The following is a 14,781-nucleotide window of genomic DNA, read 5'->3' on the forward strand; positions in this document are numbered from 1 at the left end:
TTCAAAGCTGCTACTTACCATATGGATGTGTATCACATGATGTGACTGCACCCAAAGGAAAGGAGAGTGAGTATAATGTATACAAATATGAGCATATACAGGGAAGGTAGAGTCATAAAAATAAAACTATGAGAAAGTGCTGATAACCCTAATGATTATCTTCATGCACAGAAAGGATTGCTCTCTTTCAAGCCTGTGTCTTCCGCTATGTATATGTTTCATATGATGTGACTTGACCCTAAGTCTACAAATATATACCTTTTCAATTTTTACTTCCTGACTGTTACTGAAGAAAACTGTGTGGCTTCGATATGTCAGTAAAGGATAAAAAGGGAGAGCCAGCCATGTGATGTCATCAGTGATGCCATCAATGACATTTGTGATGTCATCTTTGATGTCCTGGGTGTTAGTGTTAGCAGTGCACGGTGGTGCGAGTTATGGTTGCTTATGTTACCATAACTGCCGAATTTCAGGGGTTTTTCGGTTTTACTTTGAACCATAACGTCCCTTTAACAAGTTTTTTTCACTGAATTTCATAGGTTTTTAGTAGCGCAACTTAACCATAACGTCCATTTAACAAAGTTTTTTTACTGAATATATATATATATATATATATATATTGTTATCCAGTTTATTTAGCTGTCTCTTCCTTCTCTCTCCATGTAAAACATGTAAAACAGAGATTGTTGCTGAGAGAACACTTTTCCCTAAGACTGACCTGGTGGTGAAGGCCATATCGTCAAATCTGACATTCACCATTAGAAATCAGTAGTTTACTCTTTTCCCAGAGTACTTTAAGAAATTCTACTAAGATTTGGATACCAGCACAGAAGGAATTCAGGACCAGAGTAATTTGCCTGGGGCACTGTAATGGAGACTTGGGTTAGGCAGTGGATCAGAGCAGCAGTGACAGGGGCATAGAGAAAGGTGGCCTGCCCTGTTCGGTTTCACCCATGGTCCACAACCTCAAATTTGGGATTGGGTGTTGGAAGAATCCACAGAAAGGAGCTATTTCTTTAAGGAAGATTTTCTGTGTTGGTTGGCTCTGTAAGGGGTGCACAAGCAGAATGGGTACACGCATCTCAGAGGAGACTCTGTTATTTTCAAAGATGTTTCGGCTTTTTTACAGCAACTTTACAAACTGTTAGCTGGAAAATATTGTGCCAATCAGAGTTTGTTGTGCTTCAAGCTTGGCCAATCAATGCACACCAGTCCGTACTCCTATGCAGGTCTATCACTAGGTAGCCGAAACCAAGGCCTCATGCTTCATGCCTCCAAATTGGCTGAAATTCTGCTGTGAGCATTCTTCATCCAATAGATTTGAGAGAAACGGGATACATGAGATCATAAAATATTCCAGGACTGCTGGAAATGTTACAGGGCCTCATTACGACCCAGGCGTTAAGGGTTAACGCCGTCGTTAACCCTTAACGCCTATTCTGATTTTAACGGCTGCTCTTAGCAGCCGTTAAAATCCATGGCGCTAACCTGCCATGATGCTAATTACGCCACCGTAATTTACGGTGGCGTAATTAGCGCCTTCCCCACTCCCATTATGCCCTATGGGGCAAAAATGGGAATGGGGAAGGGAAAATGGGAAATGGGGATTTACCGCCCCACTCACCTTGGAATGGGGCGGTAAATCCGCCACCCACCATGGTGTAAACATAGTTTACACCATGGTGGTAAAGTTGGCGCAATTAGCGCCTGGGTCGTAATGACCCCCACAGAAACCTGTTGTCCCATTTTTTGTAGGGTAGATTTACATTGAACCTATGTATTAGCCTCACCTTTCACTTCCTAATTTTTTTGAAGCATTTCATATTTCATCCTTCTTGGACTAGTAAGAACTCTCAGACCATTGTAAGGAAGGCATGGTATCAAACAGCGAAGACAGACACAAGGGATCACAGTTCAAGGGTGTTTATTGAACTTCAATGGGTTGGTAAAATGCCTATCTAAACCTAAATCTAAGGATGGGAGCAAGCTACAACTATCAAATAATAATAACACAGTCCTAGTGGAGTCTGCCAAAATAAAAGGGCCTATACTAATAAACCTATTGGCAATCCTTATTTCTAAATACAAATGGTATGGGATAACAATGTACGGCAAAGAAAGGTTTTCAAAAAAATGATATGTCAGGATAGTTGAGCAGTTAGCTTCCCTTCCCCACGTTTTCATCACGGGACAAGGCAGCACATGCAGGTTTAGCACACACTCTAGCTTTTTGGCCATGGGGTAACAATTCAACACATAGGGCCTCATTACGAGGTAGGAGGTAAGGGATTACCGGCACCGGTAAGGGTGCCGGTGCCGGTAATCCCTTACCTCCATATTCCGAGGTCCCTTAGCGGGTCCCTTCCTTAATGCCTGGTCTGACCAGATGTTAAGGACAGGACCCGCTAAGGGACTTCAGAGCTAATAACGATACCGCAAATTGCGGTACCGTTATTAGCTACTTCCCCATTCCCATTGAGCCCTACGGGGGCTCAAATGGGAATGGGGAATGGTTCTCAGAATGGGGACTTACCGGGTCCTCCAAGGTTGGAATGACCCGGTAAGTACCCATTCCGAGAACCCGGACCCGGTATGCGGTAAGGGGGTAGCCATGGTGCTAATAGCACCATGGCTACCTCCTACCTCGTAATGAGGCCCATAGTCATCAATGCCTTCCCTCAAAGTCTCTCTTGCAATGACAGTCTCTCAATGCAGAGGGCCTGATGCAGCAAACAAGACACAAATGTTTCTTTCCTTTGTCAAGGTTTCCCTTTCACAACTTCAAGATTGGTCTCCCTCCTTCGGGCTCAGACCACAGGTTCCCCTTGAATGGGCTCAGATCCCCTTTCTACAATTTTTACAATTTGGTCTCCCTCATTTGGACTCATAGCACGGGTCCCCCTCGTCTTGGTTCAGACCCCCTTTGTAGAATGTTCACAATTTGGTCTCCCTCGTTCAGACTCAGACCATGAATCCCCCTCACGCGGGCTCAGATGCCTGTTTCCACCAGATTCACAACTCGGTCTCCCTCATTCGGGCTCAGACCATGGATACCCCTCATCCGGGCTCAGATCCCCTTTTGATACCAGTATCGCAGACCTTCGAATGTGTGATGGGTTTTGCTTAAACCGTCGCAGAGCCACTTTAATTCACTTCACACAATTTACACTTCATAGTGCTTTTCTGCTTTCGTTTCCTTTCATCAAGAGACCTTACAGAGACGTTTGATTGAGCATATTCACACTGCTGGGTCACTCTTTCAACGTTATGGTATCTTTTCTTCTAATGTTCAAATATTCACCAGCAATTTAGCTTTACTCACTTCTTTCATCACACGTGTTTAACAATGTTTCTTCCAGCGCTCACTTTACAATGTTGCTGCTTGCAGTCTTGACTTTAACACAGACTGGTCTCCCCATCTCACCGGCTGTGTTGTTCTCTATCGCTTCTTTGTTCTTGGATCCAAGGGCGATACTAAAGTGTCTGCTGGTCCTCCCCCCCTTGGTCAGTTACGTGGGAGTAACCTTGATATCTCTGATACACAATGCAGGATTCTTTAGCCTTGTTTCCTGGTTTTACGTTTTCTGCCTTGTATTTTTCTTAAAAGTAATGGCTTCCTGTCAACAAGGTCACGGGTGTTGCCCTTCTCATGAACTTCTCTTGTCTGGCCGTCTTTTTCCCCTCATTCAACTGCCAACTTGAAACTGATGTACCTTCATGTGTTTTGCCTCGCTCAGGGTCTGCTCTCATGCTCTGCCTTTCAGCCATGTGGGGAAGTGTAATGGAAGTCAGGTGTGAGTGATTGTCAATAATTGCCTGACCTCGCCTGACCATAGTATTGGGACAGGTCATGTACACAGCTCAGGTGTGAGTCTGTTTTATCCCAGAGTGGGCTGTCTGTGAGAAAATGTTGATACAGGAAAAGGGGGCTGGGGGGTGAGTTTCTAAATATCCCATCGGCTAAGATGAAAAAAAGGTGTTACAGGAAAGAGAGAGATACCACATCTCACAATTCGGTGTACCACTCCCGGAGGACATCTCACCCAGGTGATCCTCCCGCACTGGTCCACCCCGAGAAAATGGAACCAAAAGCAATGGCTGTGTCCTGACCACCTGGATGACAAGTCCCTGGGGACTAGTGGGTGAGACACCTTCTGCTTTCTCCCATACCCTTCCCCTATGTGAGGGGTTAGGCTTGGTCTTTTTTCCGAGGTGGCCTATGTTTAGGAACATGGAGAGTGCAAGAAAAAGACGTATACAGATGCTCTCGCATATTCCGTGAGTATTGTTTCCTCTGGTCTAGTAGAGGCAGGTTGTTCGGGTTTATCTCTCGAAGATATCCTACAAACTGAGACTGAGGTGGTGATTTTGTTGCTAGATAATTTTGAGGCTCAAAAGGTACCTCCTGGCTAAAGATAGGTTCCTGAAATTCGGTTTCCATCCATTCCCACACCGAAGAGGTTTGGGAGCAACAGTCACATTGCCAACAACCCTGGGCTACGAACTCTATGTGGGAATTTGGGAGATTTTGCAAGAGAGTAGAAAATGCAGGAAATACTCTTCCGACTATTACTTCTTCGGGGAGTCCAGGAATAATGCAGATGACACCAGCCGTGATTCTCCCCTGATGTTACTGTACACGGATATCTTGAGATAGATTTCATTATCTCCGTGTACACACGTGGCTCTAACTAGACTAGCATTTTCTAGGTCTGCTCTTGTCACCAAATCAGCTCTTATAGTGGTCTATTTTCTGCCAGAATCAATTAGCGCTTTTACTGGCCTTCCATTTGCTAGGGCCTTCTCAAATGTAAAGTCATTTGAAGACTGGCATAGACATATGCTGAAGGTTTCTAAGTCGGCTTCTGTTTCCTCCCACTCGTCTCCTCTGAGACACCGTATTTCCATTGGTTCTTCTTATAGATTTTTAGGGCAATTTCGAGCTAGATGACCCGTTTCTTTACACGAAAAGCAAATATGGGGTGACAGTTTAATCCCTTTAAATTCTTCTCTTCTGCTTTCCTCTCTACCCTTTGGATCTGGTGTTATGATTTCTATCCTTTATTTTGGGGTCCATTTTTTGGTTTTAGGGAGCCCTCTATCTAGTATCTGGGTTTCAGAACGGTGTGTGAGTTTGTGATCCTTCTGTTCTTCACCTCTATGTACAGAGTGAAAATGTTTTGCTGCATCTGAATGATTTTGGGCAGTCTCAATAGCCATGACCAGGGAAGGTCAGTTTACCTGTAATACTGCTTTCTGGAAAAAAGGAGGTAGAGAATTGGTGAATTGCTTCAGAATAATAATTTTGACCAATTCTACCACAGTCTTGTTGTTAATCCAGAGGGCTACTGTGTTCTTAATTAATCCCCCAAATTCAAGGGGAGGTTCCCCGGGGTTTAATCTAATAGCCCTTAGTTTCTATCAATAGAAGTTACAGGTTTGGCCTACTATTTTTAGAAGTCCCTCTTTTATGGATATAAAAGTAGCTCCCTGGGCAAGGTTAAGTAGCTGGTTGGTGGTTTGTATTTTACCTTGTAATAGGGGGCCCAAATAAATATTTTTAGAATTTTCTCCCACTCCAATTGCTCAGCTAACCGCTCAAAATTCAAAAAGAAATTCCCTAGATTTTTGCCCTCCTAATACGGTTGTAGTATCCCTTGAGGTAGTATGGGTCTGGCCTGAAACTCAACTAATTTTGTTACATTTTCTTGAAGACGGGTTTTGGCCTGCAGTTGATGGGCGGCTAGTTGAGCCATGACATCTTCAAAGTCGGTGATATCTTTCGGGGGAGTAAGGGTTCCCTCTGTGACACTTTATGAATTGGAAAAAAAATGTCTCAACCTACGAAAGGGTTTTAAAGTTGTCTGACTCTTCCAAGCTGGATCTCGATGTAGGAAAAGATCTGGGTGGGTGGACCTCTACACATAATGGGCCAGGAACTGAAATGAGTCTGCTACTAAAGGAAAAAGGTTCACTGAAAAGCAGATTAAGGACGCTAGGTCTATTGAATATGTGTGGAGGCCTTATTTTTAAGACTATTCGATCCCATTGTTAGATATTATAGTGGGAGAGTGGAAGCGTATTTATGTCATGGCCACTGGTCAAGGGCCAATTACTTCACCACCTGCAGGGTCCCAATGGACCCAGTCTTGGCGCCTTTGGCACCAAGCTCATTACAATGTGTGCTCTGCACACAGAATACAGAATTCACGTGCATCTAGGCTGCGCGGGGCCCTACCAATACAGGGAAGGCACGTGCACAAGATAGGAGGAGTGGGAAGGTGGGCCACAAGGCGGGGCTTAAGGGGATTGACTGGGACCAGGCTATATAAGCCGGCCCCACCCGCATGCTGGTGCTTCGCGTTAGTCTGCTAGAGTAGCGTAACGCTTACCGCCGTTCAGAAGACTCTTACCTGGTTCAGCACGTGAATCTCCAGTCTCTGGAACCCTCCAGCATTTTACCTGGAATCAGCCACGCCAATGCTAGAAGCACTCCCATCTGCTTCCCATCTGCAGCCTCTCTGTGCATCTTACCTTGAAACCACGCCATCACTAGAAGCACTGCCATCTGCTTCCCATCTGCAGCCGCCGCGCGCAACTTAGCTTGAGACCACACAATCGCTGGAATTCCTGCTACCTGCTTCCAACTCTTGAGTCTCTGCACACATCTTACCTGAGTCAGCCTCACCATCACTTGAAGAAGCACTACTACTGCTTCTGACTCTGCAGAAGCCGCACTCAACTTACCAGTCTTCTCGAGTCCTCTGTGGGTGCCGCCTAGCATCCTTACCTGTCCCGAACTCCCATCACCACGGGGCCATCTTCCGGCACAGCATCCATGTGGATCTTCATCTCCAGCAGCCTGCAGGAGTCCAGAAACCACTCACCAGCTAACACTGACCAGCTGCACCTGCAAAGGGAATAGAAAACACTAGGTGTGCAATCGCATAGACTATAACACGATAAGCAGCGCAACTCATGAACTTGGTGCAGTTTCTGGAACAGTCTACTTACCACCAGTAGGTCCTCGGGGATAGACTTTTTTCATCCTCACGCTCTCGTGGACCATCTTCATACCTAGGGAGAGAAAGGACAATATATGGTTATGGACAATAATTATTGGGGAAAATTATCAAAAAGTATATGGACAATAATCATAGTAATAAACCTACCTTCAAGATGGAATGGTCGCAGCTGGTCTGGACCTCCACACTCCGGACCAGTGACGCAACTAGGTCCATTCACAGCGCCCTGCTGAAGTGAAGCAGGATGGAGAGCCCATCCTTACATTAAAACAGGTGAGCTTGCATTAGCAAACTCTTGCGCACTGCATTTTGGCACAAGAGGGTTGAGGGGAATCACGGTACCACCAGGCTATTCTCACTGCCTCTCATCTTCTCTCCGGAACAGTACCAGCACCCCGGGTCCTCGATACCGCTGCAGTTGGGGTAGATAAGCGATCCAAGGGAGTCAACTACTGGGAGGGCTCCAACCGTGCCCCAACGTCCCCACAGAGACCAGGTGAGCGTAACAATTTAACAATACCTAGGTTTTGAAAAACAAATCTTTTTGGCCAATTGGGATTTGAAACTGGGAGTACAATATCTCTTTTATGGTATATACTCTAACAGACTCAAGGAGTTCAATGATCCTATTATCTCCTTCTGGTGGTATGACGATTATTAGCATAGGTTTTACATTTTTGTCAGTTGAATCATATCCCAGTCTGACACCACAAGTAAGGAAAGCATGGTATCAAACAGTGAAGACAGACACAAGTGATCACAGTTCAAGGGTGTTTATTGAACTTCAATGGGTTGGTGAAACGCCTATCTAAACCTAAATGTAAGGATCGGCGCAAGCTACGACCATCAAATAATAATAACACAGCCCTAGTGGAGTCTGTCAAAATAAAAGGCCCTATACTAATACACCTATTGCCAATCCTTACTTCTAAATACAAAATGGTGTGGGAATACAATGTACGCAAAAGAAAAGTGTTCAAGAAAATAATATATCTTGCCTCCTCTCAGCCTTTAGCAGAAATTCTCCATCTTCCACTGCTAAGCTCAGGACGTCACACGCAAAGGAGGCCAACCCAGAGTGTTTTCACAGGGGCCCAAATTGGGCAAAGTAAACTACACAAGGAGAGGGAACACCTGTAATTTTTCTAAGAAACTAATTTGTCAAGTACTTTTGAACAAACATAAAGCACTGCAGTAATATAGAAAATGTGAATTTATTCAAAAGTATTCAAAACACAAGATAGCATCATTCATCACAAAAAGGGTACACATAATGTAAACAAGCATTCAAGCAATTGTTCCCCATAATCCCCCCACAATATACAAATTTATCTTGCGTGAGGGTCTGCAACCATCCACCATTCACACTTCAACATTCATACTAACACATGTGCCAAACACATATTCACAATCATAGGATAAACTGGTTAAAACAATAAATACAAAACAATAGCTGAATTCAGGAGATGAACAGTCCAACCAGTTCTACTTACTATCCGGTTTACAAATCCAGAATTATTATTTTTTTTTTTTATTGGTTTATAAAAAAACCTTTAAAAGAAGTAACATTACATTTGATTACTCGTTTAAAAAGATATCATAATTGACCAATAAGCAGGTGAAGACAGAGAATGTCACAGAGTAAGGAATATAAACAATATAAAGGATAGAAGTCATATAGGAAATAGAAAAAATAAACACTTAATTGGACAAAATGTATCACACAGCATGTTGGCTAATATTTACATCCATTTTCATGTGATTTTGCTAGTTCATCTTCAATGTTTTTAAGGAGAAATGTCAAGGCATGTGTTAGTTTATTATTAGCCTCTGTGAAACATTCCATCCACCATTCTTCCATGGTATGAAGAGGTTTATTTGCCACAATTGTATTAAACAGTGTCATTCTTCTCGTAGAGAAAGCTTTACAGGTTAAAACCAGATGTTTGATATTCTCTTCAAAATGGTCACAGAATCTGCAAATCCAGAAATTGATGTCAATAATTAACGCTTTGCGCCATGTCTCTGTACCACGTGGCGAATGAGTATGCTTAACTCCTATGTAAACTACAGATCACTTCCAATGAAACTCATGTAATTGCAGACCCTACAGGCATGCTCTATAGATTTCCTCCGCAAAGCAACTTGAACATACAGTCTCCTCACAGCAATGCAAGTGCTCGTGCAGTTTGCAGAAGATTCCCTTGCATGGGGATACAGTTGGAACCCTGTAACACATGGACGTGGCATGAGGACATTGTATGTTCAAGTTGTAGTGCAGAGGAAGCCTACATAGCATGCCTTTAGGTCTTACCTGCAGATTGTTACAAACTTAGGTGAGGATTAAAGGTTTTTCTGACTCAATTCTTGGCCACTGCCCATGCTTCCATTTTCCTGCCCTGAAGAAGCCCTGTGTGACCTTGTTAGTTGTTTTTTACACTACTGGCCGAAACTCGAGTGGACATGTGTCAATTTAATACCTTTGATTAGGGTTCTGCAAGTATATGAGTTTATATTTTCCATTTGTCTTTCTTTAAAGGTTCTTAAAGTATCAACATTTGAATGCTCTAGCTCTGAAGTGATCATTATCCTCAGAAGATATTCCTTTCTGCTGGTTTCTCTCCTATGCTGGTGATTGGATATGTCCAAATAGAGAGTGAGAGTAAATGCTCAAGAAATTTGCTGTGCTATTGTGACCCGAACCATGTCGTAGGAGATTACAATGAGCCAGTGGCTTGACATGGATAGGATAGAGCTTCTGCGGGTGCAATGTTAAAATATAGAATTACGTCCTATAGCTCAAAACCAGAGCCTTTGTGGTTACCATGGAGATCCTGACTTCAGGCATGCATATTTTGAATGTGGTAAAAACAATCCTGCTGGAGGTCAGGTGTGCATCACAGGAACACGCAATGTATTTATTTGTTATCTAGCTTGTGAAAGAATGCAGAAGAAATCATGTTTTGCATTCAGTGCTGCACACACATAAAAGAGCTCCTTGCCCCGACATTTAATTATGAGTTATTATTAGATTGTGCACTTAAGGAAACATTAGCACATTTTTAATGTGATTGATATTATATAGAACACATCAATCCTGGGCCCATTTGTATTGGATATTAATTGCTGTCACGGGACCTTGAAATTGCTTGTCACAATTATATGAATTATGATGGAAGTGTTTGTATTTGTGTGGTATAGGAACATCATTCTATGCCAAACTGAGCAATAATGTTGTAAATTTGATTGTATACCACTGTGCATAAATATATTGACACCACGCGAGGGGGCATTTCATTATACATTCAGAACTAGCGCCAATCAGCGTAGAGGTATACTCTCTACTCTGATGTCACTTCTATAATAGAATAGAGATATCATGATTTACACGAAGCTGCCCCTGCACTGAGCAAGGGACGACCTTTCTCTGATTAATAATGTGTTATTTATACAGCACCTCTATCCAAACCGCTTTACAGAGCACATATTTACATTCAATATCGAAATTGGTACTCATGTATCGATCTCAGAAGGATGAAAGGCTGAGTTGGCATTGCCGTGATTTGAACCTGCGACCTGCAGATCATGCTCCGAGCGCTCAACCCACTGAGCTGACAACCCCACTGACAATAACTGCCAGACTATTACCTGCAGAGATCGAGAGGGTGAGACATCAAAACATATAACAGGATGTAGGGAGAGAGAGAAAGAGTGCGAGAGAGCGGGAGAAAGAGAGAGCGAATGAGAAAGAGGGTTAGAGGGCGACAGAGATAACGTTGGATAGAGAGAGAGCTAAAGATGGAGATATTGAGTGAGTGAATTAGTGAGTAAGGAATGAGATGTAACCAGTGCACGTGAAGAATGCTCCTGTAATGCCACGTCGGCTTCAGGTGGCAGGATGACAAACTATGAGATCCAAGGCCGTGCATTGTGCAAATGTAAGTAACAAGGGTCAGAAGACATACTTTTTTATATTAAGCAAGGGGAGCCAGAAGAGAAAGGTGTTATTGCTCACATAACATAACGAGGAGGCATGCATGATTAGTGTCCAGTGGATTCTATAAAAATAAAGTGACATCTGGGGTGGCGGAGGAGGTGTGAGATGTCTGTTCAAGCCCCATGAGAAAGGAACAGAGGCGGTACTTACGTCCTAGCTGTGAAATTGATGAGCGCGCCATATTTATTCCATAAAGCACTGGCTGGCAGATAAATCGATGCCAGGACTTTTCATTTGTCTGTTATTAGCTAAGGGTCGTATTAGGCTCCATCAAAGAGAGGTATCAATACAGTAGCCAACAAAACAGAGGGCATTGTTTTTTTTAATTTTTTAAATAAGGCAGAAAGCAACATAAACATGGACTTAGCCAAATAAAGGAATCATTGCTGCAAATCACTGATGGATTTTGCTTTTTAAACAAAAAACAAACAAAAAAAAACAGTCTGTTCAACCAGTTTGGCACGTGTTACGCACATTAGGCACTTTTTTTTAAAGATCGTATTTACAGCTGTTACCTGGCTTGTGTGGTCACACCTGGATCAAAACCCTTGAAAGAAACACAAACGCCCTGAAACACAGCCTTATGCTGAACATATGGTGTGCTAAGCAATCACACTTCATTCTCTTCTCTTTAAATTGCAAATACATGTATACATATATGTTACAAAGGGCTTTGCATGTATTGAAATGGCTAAATCACAAGGAGGAAGTGTAATTAAAATGTCTATTCTATAATGTGCAATCGGGGCATCCGTACAGTTTATCATTGACTTGGCTTGGAGAGTCCTCTACAAAAACAACGTTGTTTTCGGCGGTACCTGCTGGCAATCTGTGTGCTCTGAAAGTGGATCTTTTGAAAAGAATGAATCAATGACTCCTTAACTGTAATCCACAATTTGATTTGTACAAATCCAGTCTAACTCCAAACTAAAAGGTACCATGTGTTATAACAAGTAGGGCGTCAAATTCCTTGATAGAACAATAAAATACTAATACTGTAAGACATACACTGGTCTGTATAACAAGGGCAACAGATAAAATAAACACTACACAGACCGAAAAGGGTCCAACACTATGATGCCTCCCTGTGGCTGCACTGGCTCTCTTCTAAACGAAGGACTGACTTCATGATACTATGTCTGACCCATGCATCCATCTACAGTCAGTCTCCTGACTACATCACTAAGGTTCTTCCACCCTAACTGCCAACCAGATTCTTAATGTCACTTCCCATACACTGCTGGCCAGGTACCAGCCAAAATCCATCCGTTATGGTGGCAGATCTCTGCAGCATCAAGACTCCTCCCTCTGGAAAGTCTAAAACCTGATTGTTGATCACTAAAAATGCTTTTATTACTAATCCACCCATTAATATAGCTTAGTAGCAATTGGGAAACATGATTTGCACTTGAATCAATAATAGCTAATACATGATAATTAGCAGGTGATTATCTTGAACCTTTTTTTATGAATGGGTATTAGCAGAGATCTATTTGAGCTTGCTGGTATTAGTCCTGTTGCAACAATCTCTTGAAAAATAGAATATAATTCAGTAAAAAAACTTTGTTAAAGGGACGTTATGGCTCAAAGTAAAACCGAAAAAACCCTGAAATTCGCTAGTTATGTTAAGCTAAGCAACCATAACTTGCGCCACCAACGTGCATTGTTAAGACTAACACCCAGGACATCAAAGATGACATCACAAATGTTACTGAATTTCATAGGTTTTTAGTAGCACAACTTAACCATAACGTCCCTTTAACAAAGTTGTTTTACTGAATTTCATAGGTGTTTAGTAGCGCAACTTAACCATAACCTCCCTTTATCAATGTATTTTTAACTGAATACACATATACATAGTGTGAATTTGATAGATGAATTCCCTTACTTTATATACATGACCCTGACACCTGCATTAAAGATAGTAAATGGTGTGCCAACATTCAGTCAGCCCTATTAAATAAAATCCCCATGCTCCAATCCAAAATTAAAGACAAACATGATAGTCTGAAATTGTACAATCGCCCCCTCACCCCTGCATGGGCTCTCTCCCCTGACTCGCCTAACTCTAAACCTTTTGCCTTCTCACCGCTCACTATTGCTGAGGTGGAAAACATCATCTTGAGGATCAAACCTTCCAACTGTCAAGGTGATCCGTGCCCCTCTACCATCATTAAGGAATCTGCCCACGACTTGGCCCCATTCATAACGTCCTTTATCAACTCCTCCTTTAAAACAGGTATCGTACCCAACAACCTTAATGACGCATGGGTGATCCCATTGCTTAAAAAACCCTCCTTAGACCCAAACATACCCACCAACTTTAGACCCATAACTACCGTCCCGTTCCTGATAAAAATCTTAGACCGTGCACCTTACCTGCAGATCCAAGAGCACCTGGAATCCAATAATCTTCTTGGCCTCAGACAATCAGGATTCTGCCCCAGACACGGGACTGAGACTGCTCTAATAGATCTTAAAACACAAATAGAAGTCTTGAAGGACAAGGGCAAACTAGCCATGTTACTCCTCCTCGACCTCTCTGCGGCATTCGATCTGGTCAATCACCAAATCTTATGTAGGCACCTCCACTCTGCTGCCCACTTCTCTCCGTCAGCCACGGCCTGGATCAAATCCTTTCTGAGTAATAGATCTATGCAGGTCTTTTCTCAGTCTGCAGCTGCAGATCCCTCCCCAATTCACTGTGGTGTCCCTCAGGGTTCTTGTGTGTCACCCACACTCTATAATGTCTTTACTAAACCTATCTTCGATGTACTTGACTATCTGGGTGTTTCCTACACAAACTATGCCAACGACACTGGTTCCATGTACTAATGTTCCCTCAAAAATATCGGCATGAAAAAATATCGCCGAAAAATGGCCTTTTTTTGCAGGGACATTATTGCATGGAACATGCGTTGGACACCCCTGCAACACCCAAACACTTTTTTTTTCTTTTTTGCTGCCCCTGTCCCTATATATATGGTCACCCATATAATATCGCCACAACCTTTTCCCAGTGATATTATATACGGCGACCATATATATGGGGATAATATTACCTGATACCACGACACCTAGATACTCATTTCCATCACCAGAGACTACATAGTTGATACCAAGGCCCTGAATGCTGTCTACCTAGTCATCCAAGCTTCAATGGCCCAAAATCAGCTATGTCTCAATGATGACAAGACGGAGCTCCTCATTTTAGGCACCACGCAACGCCTTAGCAAACTTGAGCCATCCTAACAGTCATTTATCATTGATGGCAACACCATCCAAGTCTCGAAAGACACAAAAACCTTAGGTTTTTACTTTGACGCCACCTTATCCTTGTCTTGACAAACAAATGCAGTCAGATCAGCTTCTGCATATACCTGCAAACTCATCGCAGCCTGCAGGCCATTTCTGACTACTCCGAACAGCGTCACACTAGCCAGAACCCTCATTATGTCTAAAATTGACTACGGTAGCGCCCTCTTCTTAGGAACTAGACAAGAGAACCTGAATAAACTACAAATCACCCAGAACAACGCTATCAGAGCTGCCTTAAACATCCCTTGTAACCACCACATCTCTGAATCCAGACCCAACCTACAGTGGCTACCCGTCAAACAGAGAATTACACTGAAATCACTCGCCCTCATGCACCAATGCTTGGCCAACAAGGCCCCCCATACCTCTGCAGTCGGCTGTCACGCCACGCGCCTATCCGGCCTCAAAGAACTGCCCAGACCTACTGTTTATCGATCCCTA

Source organism: Ambystoma mexicanum, chromosome 10 (assembly GCF_040938575.1).
Source record: "Ambystoma mexicanum isolate Mex_15411 chromosome 10, UKY_AmexF1_1, whole genome shotgun sequence".
Lineage (NCBI taxonomy): Eukaryota > Metazoa > Chordata > Amphibia > Caudata > Ambystomatidae > Ambystoma > Ambystoma mexicanum.